Genomic DNA, 20,077 nt, shown 5'->3' with positions numbered 1-20,077 from the left:
TTAATACTAGTGCCACTGTTCCAATCTGAGGCATTTTAACCAGCACTGGCTGGCCTGCGTAAAAGCCAGTAGGGTGTTCTGGTTTTACATCTGACTTCGGCACCAGAGTTGTGGCGGAAGCAGAGAAAGCTTTCATTGTGGGACAGCCGACTCCGGCCCATCTATTATTTAGTTGATAGATGGCATTAGATAGTCGCAGATGCCACCCAGATTCGTGGGTTTTAGCAAATCGCTTAACTAACCCGTTTGTTCGCTCAACAATACCATTTGCTTGGGGGTAGTACGGAGTATGGAATACCCACCGAATTCCTTCTTCTTTTGCCCAGTCTTGTACCACTGTAGCTGTAAAGTGTGATCCGTTGTCACTTGGAATCTCCTCAGGAAGGGGGAGTGTGCTGAACCATTCCTTCAGGCTGTAAACTGTGTTATCTCCAGTTGCAGCCGGGACAGCTGTTGCCATGGTAATTCCTGAAACAACTTCCACCCCTACTAATATATGTTTTTTACCCCCTGAGGGTCTCAATGGACCTATGTAACCAATTTTCCAGGTGTGCCACAGTGGTTTTTTATTTCGGATGTGCATGGGAGGTGCCTTACTTGGATGATCTTTGTTAAGTCGCAGGCGACACTGTGAACAGGCAGTTACCACTTGTTCACACAGTTTTGTTGACACAGGCCATCCTCGGGCTATGCCTTCCCGATACAAATCAGCTCGGCCAGTGTGCCCTCGTTTTACATGTAACCATTCAAGTAAACGTTCCCATTCTAATTCATCACTTACAATATCAATTTTGTGTAGCCGTGCGAGGCTATCAACTTGTTGATTGAACTGGGCAGCAATAGAGGCTGATCGATCATGCCCTTTCATCCAACCAATGTGCAGTATCCTTTGTTCTCCTATTTTTAGCAATTGTTTCCAGCTGTCAGTTTGCCAGACTGGGACTCTATTTACCTGCCAGTCGTTAGCTGCCCAGTGGATAACCCACTCGGTAGCTCCTTTAAAAACAGCATATGATTCAGTGTAAATATAGTCAGCACCGTGTTGTGCAGCTAGTAAGACTGCCCTAAGCTCCCCCACTTGTGCACTTCCTTTACCTGTTTCGCTGACCCGTTCTCCCGTGGCTACTTCCAGCGCCACTGCATTATAATTCCACTCCTTGTTTCGCCTGTAGGATGACGCATCAGTGAACCACACCCCTTCGAGGTTGCTGCTTTCTGTTAGAGGAAGCGCCTCCCGAATTGGAGATGGTTTGCTTGGAGGAGTTTGGAACAGTGAAGTACTGTCTATATCTTTTTGCAGTTTAGACACTTTAGTGCTGCCCTCTGTAATAGGGATAATGTCATGGATGCTTTCCAGATATGCATACCACTTACGGACTGTGGGCTTTTGGGCAATGCCAGCAGGCAGCACCGTCCCTTTACAAATCGTGTCTAGGAGGCGGAAAGGTCCTCGAATGATTACACTCTGTTTTTTTCTTATTTGTTCCACTCGCTTTACAGCTCGTACCAAAGACAATAGTCCCTTTTCCAGGTCTGAGTATCGCGATTCAGTATCATTAAAGGACTTTGAACTGAACTCAAGTGGACGCTCAGGCCCTTCAGGTCCTCTTTGCCAAACATTACAGTGAGAACCGTGTTCACTAAATCCCCATTCCACATGAATTGGATCAGAGGGATGTACAGGACCTAGCTGCTGAAATAGTCTCAATTCTTTTACCAGTGTCTCCAGGGCATTAGAATGTTGATTTGTCCACTCCCATGATTTCTTTTTTCGCAGTGATAACTGTAAATGTAACAAATGTAACATGTAGGGGATGTTATCACTTCAGGTGGTCAGAAACAAGTCTTGGTTCTTTGTGAATAATTGGGACGGTTGCAAGACAAGGGACTCCTGAATAATCCCTTTAGGCGCCTGGGCCTTGGGAGAACAGGTATGCAAACTACAGAGATAAGGAGGCTGCAGGATAATCTGAAGACCCCTGCCGAGAGACGCCAAACAAACATGTTGGACGGAGATTACCACATATTAATGAATTCTCGGAAAAGCCATTACAATGATAAACATTTCTTGGAAATGTAATGAATATGTATGTTAACATAGCATAAATACCTAGTAACTGTGTCTCTTCGGTGCACACGTTTGGAGGAGAGATCCCCCGTGTGCCCGGCGCCGCAATACAGAATACCTGCTTAATAGTCTGCCGACTATTGAGTCTTCAATTCCGGCTTTTCACAGCATCATTTCTGGCGACCCAGGTGGGACCCGCTCTGCTCGGCTGCAGGACCTGCTGAGAACAGGACTCCCTAGGGTACCCCCGGGATTTCCCGGAGGGACTCCTCGCCTCACTCGGATCACTGCGGGAGCAGACAAGGACCATCTAAACAAGTAAAGGTATTCTTTTTTTCCTTTCTTTCTCTGTTTTGGTATGTGAGACCGGTCATTTGGAGAGTTCTCATAAGTCGTAGGAGACGTCCTACGCTGAGCGCTGTATACCAGGCTACTAGTGCCTGAGGGTGTACGTCTTGGTACGTTGGTACATGCACGGGTTAAGCTCTGCACTTCTGTAATAACGTGCTTTTGGTAGTTAGTTGTGCGTTGGTGCAGGCACGGGTTAAGCTTTGCACTTCTGTAATAACGTGCTTTTCGTAGTTGTGCGTTGGTGCAAGCACGGGTTGTGCTTTGTACTTCTGTAATAACGTACATTCGGTATGGTACGCTTAGGAAACCCGCTTAAGTTGTACTTCTGGCGATATGGATTTGTTGGTATTGAACTCGGATATCGGATATCTCGGATACTGGCTTGTTAACATACCCATCAGGCATCGTAAAACCAAAAAAAAAAACCAACCAAAAAAAACCACCTTGCACGGTGAACCTCTTTTCTCGTGACCAGAATATTAATCGTGACATTTTTGGAACGTGGTTAGAGCGGGACAGAAGGGGACGACAGGTTAAAATTGTTAAGAAGTACAGAATCAACAAAGTAAAATGGGGGACAGCAAAGCAGTGGTATTTTAAAGAAAAGCCCCTTAGGATGTACTCTAGCACATTGGAAAGCTTGTGTGACTGTGTATGAAGCCTCTGTGTGAAAAACAAATAAGTCAAACAAAAAAAAAAAAAAGAGGAAAAAAAAGAAGGAAAAAAAAACCTCCTTGTACGTTTGGCACTTTCTGCTGATTTCCGGTTTTTGACTTGGGACTGTTGTATTTGAACTCTGATTCATCGGGGACGTGGTTTATGATTTCTTAAGTATCAGTGCAGGGTCTTCCCGTGGGGGAGATTTTGAGAGTCTCTCCCAGGATCTAGATGGCAACATTGGGAAAAGTAGGGGGAGACCCCTCACTCGAAAACATCTTAATAATGTATGGGGTTTGGTTTGCTTAAAGAAAATAGGCATGATTTAAGAATTGAATTGGGAATTTGGGGACTGGTTTTAAAATACTTACAAGTTGGTATATATTGTGGGGTTACAAGTTCTCTAGTTATTTGGCATTGATCGATCATTTAGGGACTCTGGTTTTGGGGTATGTATTCAATATACTGTATATATTGTTTTGAAAGAGCTCTATGTATATAAACATGTTAACTGAAGTAGTTTGCCTGTATTTATTGTTGTACTTGGGTGATACAGTTTGTAAACAGAAGGATTTTAAAAGATCGCTTCTAGGTTGTGTGTGTGTGTGTGTGTGTTGTGTTAACCGATTGGTGGAGAAGTTGAGAAGTTATTTTATTGTAACATGAGCTTCGGAGGGAGGTGATCCCCTCACAAGGAAACAATTGAATTATGATATGTTGTTAGAATTGATGCGGTTTTGTGGACAATTAAAAAGTACAGGAGACGAAAATTTTAATGCGGTATTGAAAAGAGAAAAAAAAAAAAAAAGGAAACCCCCTCTGGATTTTACAAAGGCTTGTGTAAAGTGATTAGAACAGAAAGGTATCAAGTTACAAGCTGCTTTGCTAGCTGCTGCTCTAAATGAAGAAAAAAAAAAAAAAGCAAAGTTCTTAGAAGTTAAGCAACAGAAAAACGAAATGAAAAAGAGGGGGAAACAAGGTAACTTTTTACAGTATGGACTACTAGTGGAGTGTGAATCAGAATACAATACTCCTGTGTTACCAGTAAAAAAAAAAAACAAAAAAAGGTGGAACTTATTGGGTAGTACAGGATTTAAGAGAAGTGAATAAGATTGTTAGGGGCATACACCCTGTGGTAGCAAGTATGGTTTACGGTATTGGATTTAAATGATGCATTCTTCTGTCTGCCTTTAGCCAAAGAAAGTCAGAATTTATTTGCATTTGAGTGGGAAAATCCTACCACGGGTAGAAAAACCCAGCTTGCCTGGACAGTGTTACCCCAAGGTTTTAAGAACAGCCCAACAATCTTTAGAAATCAACTAGCATGAGAACTTGAAGCATGGAACCCTCCCTCCAGAGATGGAACCCTTTTACAGTATGTAGATGCAACTGAAACAAAACCCGACTGTATACAGTGGACTATCAGTTTGTTAAACTTTTTGAGATTAAATGGGTATCAAGTCTCTCAACAGAAAACTCAGATGGTGTGGCAACGGGTAACCTACCTTGGATGCAAGTTGTCTGGAACGGAACAGAATGAAGCCATCTGCAGGACTCCCCTCCCTCAGACGGTAAAAGGGCTCAGGACCTTTCTGGGAATGACAGGTTGGTGCTGGTTATGGATTTATAATTACGGAATAATAGTGAGACCCTTATGTGAACTTTTGAAAAACAACCCCACCCGATTGATCTGGTCCAAAGAAGTTCAAAACGCATTTCAGACACTTAAGAAAAATCTAATGAAGGCCCCGGCTCTGGGCCTGCCTGATGTTACCAAACCCTTCTGGCTGTTTTCTTATGAGAGACAAGGCATAGCTATGGGGATTCCAGCTCAACAGCTGGGACCCTAGAAAAGAGCTGTGGCCTATTTTGCTAAACAGCTGGATGGAGTAAGCAAAGGATGGCCAGGATGTCTGCAAGCTGTGGCGGCGGTGGTCTTGACTATTCAGGAAGCCCGAAAATTCACCTTGGACCAAAAGATCACAGTACCGATCTCACACAGAGTATCAGCTGTACTGCAACAAAAAGGGAACTACTGGCTTTCCCCATCCCAATTTCCACGATACCAGGCCATTCTAATTGAATCAGAGAATATTAATATTGTAGTAACTAATATTACGAACCCAGCTTCTTTTCTCAGCGGATCAATCTCTGAACCATCGGTACATGACTGCTTAGAAACCATAGAGACTGTGTACTCCAGCAGACCAGATTTGAAAGAGCAACCCCTGGAAGATGCACAGGACTCCTGGTTCACGGATGGAAGCAGCATTGTCGGACAAGGTATTTGAAAGGCCAGGTATGCGGTGACAACAGCAGACGAAGTAGTTTAGTCTCAATCACTACCTGCTGGAACATCAGCTCAAAAGGCTGAAACTATTGCCCTAACTAGGGCTCTGGAGTTAACAAAAGGAAAAAGATAAATATATGGACAGATTCCAAATATGCCTTTGGAGTTGTCCACACTCATGGGACAATTTGGAAGGAGCGAGGACTACTAACTGCTCAAGGGAAGCACATTATATATGCTGAGGAAATCCTTCGACTATTAGAAGCTGTTCAACTACCAGCAAAAGTTGCCATCACGCACTGCCAAGGACACCTGAAGGGTAACACTGACCAGGAAAGAGGTAACAGGTTGGCTGACTATGAAGCTAAACAGGCAGCAGAAAGAATGCAAGAGATTTTAGCCTTAATTCCAGATAACAGAAATAGAAACCTGAGTGACCAAGAAAATGTTGAGTATTCTAAAGCTGATGAAGCATTAATAGGGGAATTAGGAGGACAAATTCCATCCCAGGGGTGGGACTACTGAAGTGATGGCAGAATTATAATCCCTGCTAAACAGATATGGGGGGTGGTTAAAGAAGAACACAATAGGACACACTGGGGAGCGGACTCCCTGTATAAATTTTTAAATCAGAAATTAATAGGGAACAACTTGTATACTACAGTCTGACAAGTAACCCAACAGTGTGAAACATGTTTAAAAATAACCCCAATACAGGTAACCGGGTACAATTAGGAAGTATTGGGAAGGGAAGTATACCGGAACAACATTGGCAAATTGATTTCTCCGAACTTCCAAGAAAAGGAGGGTACAGGTACTTATTAGTACTTACGGGTACCTTTTCAGGTTGGCCAGAAGCATTCCCCTTGTAGAACGAATAAAGCAAGGGAAGTAACTAAGGTATTATTAAATGAAATAATACGTCGATTTGGGGTACCGATAATTACCTCCTCAGATAGGGGGACACAATTTTGTGCAGAAGTAGTGCAACAGGTCAGCAAACTGTTAGGAATCAATTGGCAGTTACATGCGCCCTACAGACCACAAGCCAGTGGGCAAGTAGAAAAGATGCAAAAATATGCCAAGAAGCGAATCTATATTGGTACCAAGCATTGCCTATTGCACTACTTCGGATACGTGTAAAACCTAGGGCCAAAGAAAATTTGAGCCCTTTTGAGACACTATATGGGAGACCATATCAGGCTAAATATCAGGGGGAAGATTTGAACCAGTTGGGAAATCAGTACCTATAGAATTGTGTTATATCCTTAGGAAAACAATTAGAAAGGATTAGTAAAAATGTTTTGGGTACCAGGGCTAAAGGGGTAGATCACTCGATCCATCCATTTAGCCCTGGAGCTTGGGTTTGGGTTTATGTTAAGAGAATTTTTCAGGTGATCCACTGAGAGAGAAGTGGAATGGACCTTACCAGGTATTGCTGACCACCTTCACTGCAATCAAGATTAAAGAACAACCGGCCTGGATCCACTATTCTCGAATGAAGAAGGCTCCTAAACCAGGATGGATGGTCGAAAAGGCTGGCGGTTTGAAACAATGATTGCGGCGGTAACTTTGTTAAACCTAGGCTTTTTAGTATACTGCGATCACGACAACTCGAACTACATAACTGGACCAAGATTTGATTGTTGGATTTGTACTGCCTTACCAAAAGGTGACATGAGACTCCCTTTATATGGGGTAGGATCCACTCATGGGAATTGTGACAATCCCAGATATTGGTCAGCAATAATAGCTGCCTATGGAAAGCAAGATCCAACACTTGTTCGTGCTGACCCCCTTCCACACACACAAAAATTGTACTTGCAGGGATGGGTGGAATATTTGATCAACAAAACTACAGTAGAAGTAGGAACTTGGGATTTGAAAGGGACAGGCGTGACAAAACCCAATTAGAAACCTATAGCCCCTTGAACAGGGATTATTTTAGGAATGTACCAATTGGCTGGGTAAACTGCGAAACATTTTACGGAGCTAATCTCACAGCCACTGACGGGCCCTGTAAATATACCCGACGGGTATTGGTGGCTATGTGGTGATGGCATTAGCAGAAAGCAGCTCCCTGCGGGTTGGAAGGGAATGTGTACCATAGGTCATCTAGTCAGCCAGGACCGAATATATAATCAGTCCCAAATACCTAAAGGCATATTAAGAACATCATGGAGACGAGCCAAACGGGAAGACAACCCACTTGTAAGTAGGGGAACAAAATTTAACCTCTTGGCTCCCCAGTTTAGAGTGGTTGAAACAATTGTTCATGGGAATGATCACACTGGTCGTTTTAGGAATACTTGTTTGCATGTCTCTCAAATGTCTCCTTTGGTGTTGTCAGGATTCAGTTGAGACACACAGTGATTGGAAAAAGGAAAAAGATTAGGCACCAAATAGTATTATTTGAAAATAATACCTACAAAATAGAATAGTGAGGATTCATAGCTTTCTAGCTACAAATCCTCAAAAGAAAAGGAGGGATTGATAACTGTAAATGTAACAAATGTAACATGTAGGGGATGTTATCACTTCAGGTGGTCAGAAACAAGTCTTGGTTCTTTGTGAATAACTGGGACGGTTGCAAGACAAGGGACTCCTGAATAATCCCTTTAGGCGCCTGGGCCTTGGGAGAACAGGTATGCAAACTACAGAGATAAGGAGGCTGCAGGATAATCTGAAGACCCCTGCCAAGAGACGCCAAACAAACATGTTGGACAGACATTACCATATATTAATGAATTCTCGGAAAAGCCATTACAATGATAAACATTTCTTGGAAATGTAATGAATATGTATGTTAACATAGCATAAATACCTAGTAACTGTGTCTCTTCGGTGCACACGTTTGGAGGAGAGATCCCCCATGTGCCCGGCGCCGCAATACAGAATACCTGCTTAATAGTCTGCCGACTATTGAGTCTTCAATTCCGGCTTTTCACGGCATCAGCAGTAAATTGTAAAGGGGTCGAGCAATGATAGAAAATCCAGGGACATGTTTATGCCAGTATACTAAAGTTCCTAAAACTTGTTGCAATTCCTTAACATTAGAGGGATCCTGTCCCTGTTCTATTTTCTCCAGTGCGTCAGGAGGCATAGATAAGGCTCCTTTGATCCACCAGACCCCTAGGAATTGAACTTCCTGTGCTGGTCCCTGACACTTGGATGGGGGAATTTCCAGACCCAAGGTTGTTAATTGCAATGTCACATCCTCCATAGCCTGTTTAACAGTGTCAAATTGTTCCCCTCCAATCAAAAGATCATCTATATATTGATATATAGTAACGCCTGATGGAATAGGAATTCCACTCAGTGTTTTAGCTAAAGCATTGTGAGCAATGGTGGGGGAATGTTTACATCCCTGAGGCAGCCTGTTAAAGGTGTATGGTATCCCTTTCCAGGTAAAAGCAAATTGGGCCTTATCATGTTCCTGGAGTGGAACCATAAAAAACATATCTTTCACATCTAAAGTTGCCATCCATGTGTGAGATGCTCCCTGTATCTGAGTTACCAATTCTGCAATGCTCGGTACAGCTGCAGTTAAAGGTGTAGTGTTGGCATTTAATCGCCGGTAATCAATTGTGAGTCTCCACTGTCTGTTTGGTTTTTTTACTGGCCAGACAGGGGAATTATAGGGTGTGTACGAGTGATGATGCCTCGGTTTTCTAAGTCTCTTACCACCCCGTCAATACTCGATTGCACAGCTGCTGGTAAGGTGTACTGTTTTGTGTTTGCAATTTTTGATGGTGGTAAAGATATGGACATTTCTAATAAATTAATTTTTTTAGGCTCATTCTGTTTAATTTCTTGCCCAGCGAAACTCCAAACTGAACCATCAGGGAGTTTCCACACTCTGCCATACAACAAATCAAATCCCAAAATATTAGTGTTAGCAGCACCGACCAATACTTCAGTGCAGGTTAATCTTTGTTCACCCGGGAGCCACAGGGTAATTTTTGCTGTAGGGCATTTCCTTATGACTCCATCAATGCCTGTAACTTTTACTTTACGGCGACCAGGTTTTACATTTAAGCATGTTGCAGTCTCCTTGGTGATTACCAAAATTTGAGCACCCGTATCAATGAGAAAATTTACAAAAACCTTCTTTGGTCCCACCGGGATGGCAATGACAGGTTCGGGAGGTGTATCGGAGAGCCACTGTATAGCTAGCACCCGCCGAGGAAGGAGGCTCACAGCCCTCCCCGCGGATATGCGTTTTTTGCCTGAGGGTCTGTTAGATCAATTAGCTCCTGCTGTGGGGCGGAGCATGCAGTGTTAACAGGAGTTGCTTTGTATACTGCCGGCTGACCTGTCTTTGTTGAATTAAGCTTATGGCTTAACGACTGTACAAGAATTTTTAGGTCAGTCGTGGATATACCAATCAATAGATGCCGTGGCACCCCAATAGCTCGAGCTTTACGCCAGAGCTCGTTACGCTCTGTATCAAATTTTAATTTGCATTCGGGCTTAGCCTTAGGGCTGTGAATCTGGCGAAGTCACCGAGGTGGCGGATCAGATAACTGTGAGGATCTGATCCATCCCATCCTGCGCCCGTAGTTTACTATATCCTGTACAAATTCACTCCAAGTGATTACTTGATTTTGATCTTGGTCCTGATCCTGATCTTGCCCTCGACGTGGGCGTCGGCCTTGTCTGGGGCGAGCGACTTGAAGTCGATCTTGTATATTGGCCACATATGTTTTTAAACTGTCTGGGAGGCCTCGGATCAGTGGAGTTAATCTTGCCGGATCTATAGGGGCTAACATTGGGGATCTTCTTAACACATCCCGCTCATGCATTGCTTGTATGAAGGCAGCCTTTTGCACAGATGTCACCAAATCAGAGAACCCTGAGGTTTTTATAACAGGAGGTTCTCCTCTGTCACGAGGGTCTATGCCACCAGCCCAATAAGCAGCTCGCATAGTTAATGAGTAATTATGATTACCTGGAGTGGTAGTTAGAAATACTCCAGGACCCCAGTAGCCTCCCGCTTCTTCCTCATTTAAGAGGATTCGGTCTCCTCCTGTAAGGGAGGCTCGACATACATATTCCGTCTTGGATTCCTCCGGACGCCTGGAATATTTTCCCTGCAATTTTGCCAATTCAGCAGGAGACCATGGAATGGTTCGTACAGTAGTACGAGCCTGTTCTCCACCCTCATCGGTGGTTTCTGTTTTAATCAATGGTCGAAGAGGTATAGGTTCTGGGGCCAAATCATAATCAGAATTTTCCTCCAGTTCATCATTATCATCACTGTCCCAGATGTCTCCATCCCATGTCTCGGGATCCGCATACTGTGTTAATTTGCGGACTTGTTTAGCTGAGACCGGGCACGGTATTGGGTTTAATGAGAGATTTAATTTTTCTTCTAAATGTTTTTCTTGCCTATTGGCCCAAAACAATTGCGATTTAAGGTAACCGATTTCACCTTTTAGGGTGTCAATTTGTGTCTCCAATTTATTTTGACTTTCCTTTTCAAAAGTCAGTGAAGTTTCTAACACTTCATTTTATGATTTTAGTGCAGCATATTCTACATCTGCAATTTTTTCAGGTGGTAGGGACTCTTTAATTTCTTTCTGCGTGCAAGATAGGCAAGCCCCTAATACAGCACAAATAAATTTTTTTGCCTTTAGTGCCTTTGATCTTCTGCTCACTTAAACATTGTTTCATACGTTCTACCACTTTATCCTCATCTTTCCAGAATTTCTGGGCCCATTCAATTCCTGCTTGTGAAGGTGCACACTTATATTTTTGTAGCAGTTTATTCATGGCAATCCTGCCGACTACGCCAATTTTTTTACTGTCGTGTTAAAGGGGGGGGGGGGTAAGGGGAGTCTCATATTCAACTTGCCTGTCAGAGCCCTTCCAAGGACTTTCACTGAAACAGTTTCGCAAAGTTGAAACAATAGGTAATTTATTCAAGCGACAGGTATCACAGATTGGGAATTGCCGTTGATAAATGCACTGTCTACAAAAGCTGAGCTCAAAGTAATAGTTTAGCGCTTTAGTTAACAATGTGTTCCCGGGGATACGTCTGACAAAGTCAGAGGCGCGACTCTTACCAAAAAGGCGTCCCTTCTTGGGGGGGGAAGAGAGGTTCAGGCCCGTCAACCCGTCCGTCAGGTGAAGTTCTCGCTTGGCTCCTCCTCCCAAAGAGAGTTTTCAAGTGCCAACTTTTACATGTTTGGAAATCTTTTTGCGAGGTGGGACTAAGTCAATTATTGTGTATCGATTGGCTCTTGGCATGGAATGTCGTGTCGTCAGAAGCGGGACTCAGCAGTGTGACACGCCTTCGGAGCGGGCATCTTGGTATGTGATTCTGGGGGCCATCTGTGCTTTATCCAAAGCAATCTCTGAAGCAATCTCTGGCTGCGCAGCCTCCGCAGCGCCCCACAGATCACTTGGTTTACAGTGAAGGGCTATCCCCCTTTACTTTTGTCTGATAAGATAAGCACCAGTTATTTACTTCCTTTGTTGCCTCTTTGGCTCTTGATGCCTCAGTCTGTTTGTCTTTCGTCTTGCATTTGACAAGTCCAGCAAGGCCATGGGTTACATAGTGATCTAACGATGTAACTGTTACACTAATCCCTGTTTTCTCATTAAGGAATGTAGTGGAAGGACATGGGCACACGCTATCACTTAGTCGTTAGACAAAATAATTAAGTGAAATAAAAGTGGTCTTGGTTCTCAGCAAATAATTGGGATAACTGTGGGATAAAAGAGACTCCTAAATAATTCTACTCCAGACAGCTCGGCCTTGGGAGGGCAAATGCGCCAAGCTGCAGAGATAAGGAGGCACCCAGAGAGCAACAAGAGTAGAGCCAAACAACCTGAAGGACATGATGTATGTGATCCTGGAACTGAGTTTGCGCAGAAACAAATGTCAATCAGTGAACAGCGTGATGAAGAGGATGGGCCTTCATCTTGGGACCCCCGAAGACCACCCAAAGATGCTAACAGACACGCGTGAAAGATATTTACATATGCTAATTAGTTCCTAGAAATATAATGAATATTTACATGTGTGATTATATTTAACCTGAAGCAACAGGGTGTCTGGCGTGCACGTTTGGAGGAGAAATCCCCCGTGTGCCCGGCGCCACAATAAAGAATACCTGCTGAACAGTATACATTGTACTGTTAGGTTTTTCCTATCGGATCTTCGAATCAATTTGGCACCCCAGATGGGACTCTCTCTGTTCGGCTGCGGGACCCGGTAAGAACAGGACCCCCTTGGGCCCTTGGGAGCCTTTTCCCGAAGGGGCTCCTCACCTTATCTGGATCACCGCGGGAACAGACAAGTACCTACTCTTTACTACTAACGGGGTTCGAGTCCCCTAAGTCGTAATTTAATTACGCAAGAAGAGTATACTGGGCTGCTAGCGCCTTAGAGGTATACAGGGGTTCAAGTCCCCACTGTAGGGGTTTGAGTCCCCACTGGACGCAGTCTTGACTGCAGTAACTCCGGGTTAATGTTGTGTGACTGTGTGTGTGGCCTCTGTGTGAATGAGACATATAAACAAGTGTGAGTGTGGAGTTTTGACCTGCGGTTCTGTTCTCCCGCGAGGGAAGCAGCCTGTGAGAAACGAAGCGTAAGAAAATAGTGAATGTTTATTTTAAAGTAATTGTCCCATTGTTGTTATCGACGGAATACTACTAGTGATAATCATAATAGTATGTTGTATTTGTTATAAGTGTCATACAAAGTTCCGGTGTAAAATCGCGGTTCAGTAACTATTTCTCGTAGCTTCAAGTATAGAATTTTGGTTAAGTAATTAGAGCTATCGGCGTTAGAAGGATTTGTTTAGGTTGGTTTGTTAGGGTTTGCTGTACATTGATTGGGGAACAAAGAGGTGGACGTGCTGCATAATGGGAACTTCACAGAGCAAAGAGATTCTGAAGAAGAGCCCCTTGGGCTGTATTTTGCATCATTGGAAGGAGATAGGGGGACCCCCGGGAGGTAGTGTGAATAAAAGGACGTTAGTTAAGTATTGTAATCAATGGTGGCCGTTGTACAAGTTAGATGAGGAGGCAAAGTGGCCTGAGAATGGGACCCTGGATTATAATACTTTGCTATAGCTAATGTTGTTCTTGAGAAGGAAAACGGGATGAGGTCTCATATGACGATATGTTTTTCACTTTGCGAAATCACCCCGAGTGGCAAAAAGAAAGTGGTATAAATCTAGCCCCGCAGGATCCCCTTGTGTTGGCATTAGAAAGGGATAGAAAGTAAGAGCCGGGAAAACATAAGCGGTGTTGTTCTGCGTGCAGCATAGGGCAAAGGTGTCTAAAAATAAAAGGGAATCAGAAGAAATTGGAGGAGCGTATGGAGGATTTTTTGTCACCACCCCCCCCCCCCCCACCCCCCCCCCCCCGATGCTGGGTCGGCTGCGGGAACCCCCGCCCGCGCAGACAGGGACGAGTCCTCTGATGAGGGCGGAACGCCATCTAGCGGATCAGGTCCCATCACTGCTCGAACTCGTAGTAAGGTGGGACCCATCATCCAAGCCCCTTTAAGACAGGCGATGGGGCCGGGGGGGGCCGACCCTGATAAGAACACCCTTCCAAATGGAAGATATAGACAAATGGAGAGAAACTGTAAAGGAATATAGGGAAGATCCTAGCGGGGTAGCCAAGAAATTTGAATGGATAGTTAAGAATTTGGATCCGGATTGGAAAGATGTGGATTTGATGTTGGAGGCAATGACAGAGACTGAGAAAGGAATTGTGTTAAAAACAGCAAGGGATCATGTGAGGGCACAAATTAGTGCAGGTACTTTACAAGGGACCGAGGAACAACATGTTCCACTCAGAGACCTGGGGTGGGACCCTAATGATCAAACCCAGTATCGACTGTTACAGTAATACCGTATTTGGATTCAGTGTGGGCTGGAACACGGGATCCCGAAAGCAGTAAACTGGTCAGCCTTATATGAAGTAAAACAAGGTCCGACAGAGACCCCGACAGAATTCTTGGATAGATTACGAACAGCAGTGCGGAAATACACTACCATAGATCCAGCATCAGATGCAGCTAGACAGCAGCTGGTATCTCTATTTATAGGACAGGCTGATAATGATATTAGAAAGAAGCTGCAGAAACTTAAAGAACCAGATGTAAGGAATTTAGAGAAACTAGTGGAAGAGGCGTGGCAAGTGTATCGTAACAGGGATGAGAACAATAAGAGGAATTACGATCAAAGGAGACTAAAAAGCAATCAGTGCGCTCGTTGTAAGGGATTCGGACATTGGCAGAGGGAATGTCCACAGAAGAGAAAGGCACCCTGCCCCAGAATAGTTGCTGACCTACAGGATACTGAATGACGGGGACCTGGGGAATCCACCCTAGCGGATCCACTGGTTAATATAAAGCTAGGGAAACGGAATGTGGAATTTTTGGTAGACACTGGTGCGTTGTTTTCTGTTTTAAATCAACAACTGATGCCTTTGGATAAGGATTTTATAACCGTTGTGGGCGCTACAGGCCAATCGGAAAAGGCGTATTTTCTAAAACCATAAAGTACAAATTAGGTAAGCACATTGGAATACACAGATTTTTGTACATGCCTGGGGCCCCTAAGTCCCTTCTAGGACGAGACCTATTGGAGCAACTGAATGCCACAATAATTTTCAGAAAGGGACAAATAGAATTTGAAATTGAGGATACTAAATTAACCGAAATTCTGAGCCTGGCATTGATTCAAATTATAGAAAAAGGAGAAATACCTCAGGATATACTAGACCAAGTGTATCCAGGGGTAGGGGCTTCGGGAACCTCAGGCAGAGCCAAAAATGCAGATCCAATAGAGATAAAATTGAAGCCTGGAGCTCAACCAGTTAAGATCAAACAATACCCCCTTAAGCTAGAAGACCGAAGAGGAATTAAGAAAATAATTGATAGTTTTACAAATTTTGGATTGTTAATAGAATGTGAATCTGAATATAACACCCCCATTTTGCCAGTGAAGAAGTCGGATGGGAAAAGTTACAGGTTAGTACAAGATTTGAGGGCAATTAATAAAATCGTGGAAGATCTCTACCCAGTAGTAGCTAATCCCTATACCTTGTTGAATAAACTGGAAGATAGCCAGGGATGGTTTACCGTACTGGATCTAAAAGATGCCTTTTTCTGTTTACCTCTGGCCTCAAACAGTCAGAACCTATTCGCTTTTGAATGGGAAAATCCAGATTCTGGACGAAAAACCCAGTTAAGCTGGACAGTGTTACCCCAAGGTTTCAAAAATAGCCCTACCATCTTTGGAAATCAGCTAGCTCGGGATCTCGAAAAATGGAATCCTCCGACACAAAAGGGGACTTTGTTACAATATGTCGATGATCTCCTCATCGCTGCAGAAACAGAGGGGGATTGCAAAAAATGGACAGTGAGTCTTCTCAGTTTTCTGGGACTTAATGGTTATCGAGTTTCTCAACAGAAAGCTCAGATGATTCAACAACAAGTGACTTACCTTGGACTCAAAATCTCAAGAGGACAACGAGAACTGGGAAGAGAGAGGAAAGAAGCAATCTGCTGGACTCCAGAACCACAAACGGTAAAAGAATTAAGAACCTTTTTAGGAATGACAGGATGGTGTAGACTATGGATATATAATTATGGACTAATGGTAAAACCCTTGTATGAACTGTTGAAAAATAATGCCAGATACCTGATTTGCACCGGAGATGCAAAAAGGGCTTTTGAACAATTAAAAAGGGAACTTATGAGAGCCCCGGCTCTTGGACTTCCAAATGTTCTAAAACCCTTTTGGCTATTTTCTCACGAGAGACAAGGCATTGCCCTGGGAGTGCTCGCTCAACAGCTGGGGCCGCACAAGAGAGCAGCGGCATATTTCTCCAAGCAATTGGATGAGGTAAGCAAAGGATGGCCTGGGTGTCTGCGAGCTGTTGCAGCAGTTGTCCTTAACATTCAAGAAGCTCGTAAGTTCACTATGGGCCAGAAAATGACAGTCATAGTCTCACATACAGTTTCTGCAGTGTTGGAACAAAACGGGGGCCATTGGCTCTCACCATCCCGATTCCTAAAGTACCAGGCTATTTTGGTGGAACAAGATGATGTTAATATTGTGACAGCTAACATTGTAAATCCAGCATCTTTTCTTAGTAAAGATTCCGCCACTATGGAACCTCTAACACACGACTGCTTGGAGACTATTGAAACAGTCTATTCCAGCAGACCTGATTTAAAGGAGGAACCGTTGGAAAGTGCAGAGGACTCCTGGTTCACGGATGGAAGCAGCTTCATAAAAGACGGAGCTCGTAAAGCAGGGTATGCAGTAACCACCGCACACAAGGTAATCGAGGCAGAACCTTTACCTGCAGGTACGTCTGCTCAAAAGGCAGAGATAATCGCTTTAACCAGAGCCTTAGAATTGGCGAAAGGAAAGAAAATAAATATTTGGACAGACTCCAAATACGCCTTTGGGGTCGTCCATGCTCATGGAGCATTGTGGAAAGAACGAGGACTGCTTACAGCTCAAGGTAAACAGATCAAGCATGCAAAAGAAATCTTACAGCTTTTGGAAGCTATAAATCTACCAGAACAAGTGGCAATAATGCATTGCAGAGAGCATCAAAAAGGTAACACTGAACAGGAACTGGGAAATAAACTAGCAGATCAAGAGGCAAAAAGGGCAGCAGAAAGAAATTCTGTAAAAACCTTGGCACTGGTACCAGACGGTAAACTCATAGATACAGAAATGGAATTTAAATATTCAAAAGAAGATATGAAATTAGTAAAAGATTTGGGAGCAAGTGAACAAGGTAAGATGTATTTAACACCAGCTAATCGTATAGTTATACCTTCAAATCTATTATGGGAAGTAGTCAGAAAAGAACCTGTTTTTCCTAGCTCTTGTGATAGTAGGTGTATGTGTTTTGGCTTGCATAATGATTCAATGCTGCAAGTGCTGTAATCGATTATGTTGGGAATGTAAGAATGGATTGATCTGATGATTACTAAGACTTTTTCATCTAAAAGAAACAAAAGTCTTAAAGAAAAGGGGGGAATGATAGAGAGGATTGTAAGAAACGTGAAACTATAACAAAAAAACCTTAATATTTTCTAGTTTTTAGTAGTCTTTAGTACTGTAACTTGTATTTCTGCATGCATAGTGATCTAACGATGTAACTGTTACACTAATCCCTGTTTTCTCATTAAGGAATGTAGTGGAAGGACATGGGCACACGCTATCACTTAGTCGTTAGACAAAATAATTAAGTGAAATAAAAGTGGTCTTGGTTCTCAGCAAATAATTGGGATAACTGTGGGATAAAAGAGACTCCTAAATAATTCTACTCCAGACAGCTCGGCCTTGGGAGGGCAAATGCGCCAAGCTGCAGAGATAAGGAGGCACCCAGAGAGCAACAAGAGTAGAGCCAAACAACCTGAAGGACATGATGTATGTGATCCTGGAACTGAGTTTGCGCAGAAACAAATGTCAATCAGTGAACAGCGTGATGAAGAGGATGGGCCTTCATCTTGGGACCCCCGAAGACCACCCAAAGATGCTAACAGACACGCGTGAAAGATATTTACATATGCTAATTAGTTCCTAGAAATATAATGAATATTTACATGTGTGATTGTATTTAACCTGAAGCAACAGGGTGTCTGGCGCGCACGTTTGGAGGAGAAATCCCCCGTGTGCCCGGCGCCGCAATAAAGAATACCTGCTGAACAGTATACATTGTACTGTTAGGTTTTTCCTACCGGATCTTCGAATCAGTAGATTTTCAAGATAAACATGTTCAAATTCATGGACTAAACAGAATTAGAAGAAAAATGAGGATTTTTGTTTTTTATAAAGGTGCATCTAGCTTCTGTTCACCCTGAATTACCCCTGAATAGCTTACTCCCATTTTAGTCGAGAATACACTAGGATTTTGTGCAAACATAATAAAAGGGGTTTCCACTGTGGCTTTGTGCTCAGACTTCTAGATTCTTGGTAGACTAAAGCCACTCAAACTCTGCTTTTGCCCATACAGATGCTGCATTTTAAAGCGACTATTACCTTGGCTTTCTGAATGTATACAAAGAATTTTAACAATTTTTAAGGTACTGCCGGAAAACAGAAGATCAACCACACCTCATTTTCTTCCAAAAACAAATGCATCCCTGTTGTTGTTAAGAAATTCAAGGTCCCACTCAGGTATCATAGCTTAAATTCTAAGCATTGGCATCTACCTATTTCATTGTTTAACTGGCCCACCTAAAATAATCTGCTTTTCTGGTTTTGTCTTTGATTTTTACGTCCTAACTGTTAATACCTGTGCAATAGCATTTGTTACTGAACTGGCAGCCTTGCATCTGTTGAACAGCATCAAACTCATATTTACATTACAATCCTACCCACAGAGCTTTGAGTTGCTGGACACATCCATATGTGGACACATCAATACCATATGTCAAAATACAGCCTAGAGGCTTCTCCTACTCCTCCAGCTTAGGGCAGTGATCCAGAAGACAGTTAATTCCACAGCTACAAGCAGTATGGCTTCAGCAATACATCCTTTGCTGCATGCTTACCTCACCCCCTCCAAAGAAATGACCACAACAACAACAACAAAAACAAAACAAAACAAAAGAAGAAGAAAAGATCTTCCAAATGGCCAATGGTAGAAGTGCCGGCAGGGGTAAAGAATGCCTTGCAGTGTCAAACTTCGCTTACAGTGTGCTGATGTTATGATTTAGTTAAATAGAATGGGAGTATGTTAAAACTTGGGAAAATATAAGCAATTTACTTGTGTTCTGGTAGTACCAGCGAACTGCAACTTGAGATCCTGCTCTCTCATGCAAGATGAGATTCAACTGCTGTTCACAAGTACTTTGGATCTTAAAGGAGAGAGAATGGGAGATGAAAGAGGTTTAGGAGGACGATGCTGTTAGCATACATTCATGCAAGCTTGTTGTCACAAAAGTGGGATTGTTTACCCGGTGTGCAGTACGCCAATATACACACAGAGCAGAGGTATTGTCTCTATTGCATATTTGCACAGATATGGGTGCTAGGTGATAATTCCACAAAGCTAGCACACTGCTTAGCAGAGTCACAAGGACTATATGCTCTTACGAAAAGAACAAAATTACTCATTACATTCTGATTGGTTCATCACGTTACACGTTTATCTTAGAAGTATACTCTTTCCTTACTTAACTGCGCATGCTCACACGCTGGGGGGGTGCAGTCTTTTTGGTTCTGAATTGAGTCGGTGGTCGCGATCTCCCCCTGCCGCCTTTACCTTTTTCCGAGTTACACTCAATCTTTGTTAACTTTATGCTTCTTCGGCAGTCATCCAGCTTTCGGCGCCTTCTGGGCTGGATGTTCCCCTTTCATCAGTCTGTTAGCTCCTCTTCAAGGGCGCAATTGTTAGTAAGGCATGCATTGTTTATACAAAGTAGTCAGGCCTAAATTAAACAAGGTCACTATGACCTAAGCATTTCTGCCCGATACCACAGCCTGTCCAGATCTCTCTGTAGAGCCTTTCTACGCTCAAGCAGATCAACACTCCCGCCTAACTTGGTGTTGTGCCGCGCGGCATAGCCACCTCTGTGGCTTATGAAGGACTACATATCCCAGCACGCAACGGAGGACGAGGGGGCTCCTCGGAACGCCCACGGGGCACTCGTCCATCCCGTCTGCGAGAGGGGAAGCGGGAGGCAATGCGTTCTGGGGCTTGTAGTTTCGCCC

General features: G+C 43.4%; 1 long non-coding RNA gene across 1 annotated transcript; it reads right to left on the bottom strand.

The window, feature by feature from the left end:
- Window positions 1-1,678: 1,678 nt before the first annotated feature.
- LOC142365619 (uncharacterized) lies at window positions 1,679-19,928 on the bottom strand. The gene is made up of 3 exons (XR_012766507.1): window positions 19,629-19,928; window positions 4,582-4,668; window positions 1,679-2,285 (listed from the first exon to the last, which is right to left on the bottom strand). It is a non-coding gene; the product is annotated as an uncharacterized LOC142365619 (long non-coding RNA).
- Between the last annotated feature and the right edge of the window lie 149 nt (window positions 19,929-20,077).

The sequence above is a fragment of the Opisthocomus hoazin genome, chromosome W (assembly GCF_030867145.1).
Source record: "Opisthocomus hoazin isolate bOpiHoa1 chromosome W, bOpiHoa1.hap1, whole genome shotgun sequence".
Lineage (NCBI taxonomy): Eukaryota > Metazoa > Chordata > Aves > Opisthocomiformes > Opisthocomidae > Opisthocomus > Opisthocomus hoazin.
Note: the sequence above shows the minus strand (reverse complement) of the source record. Positions and strands in the feature narration are given on the sequence as shown.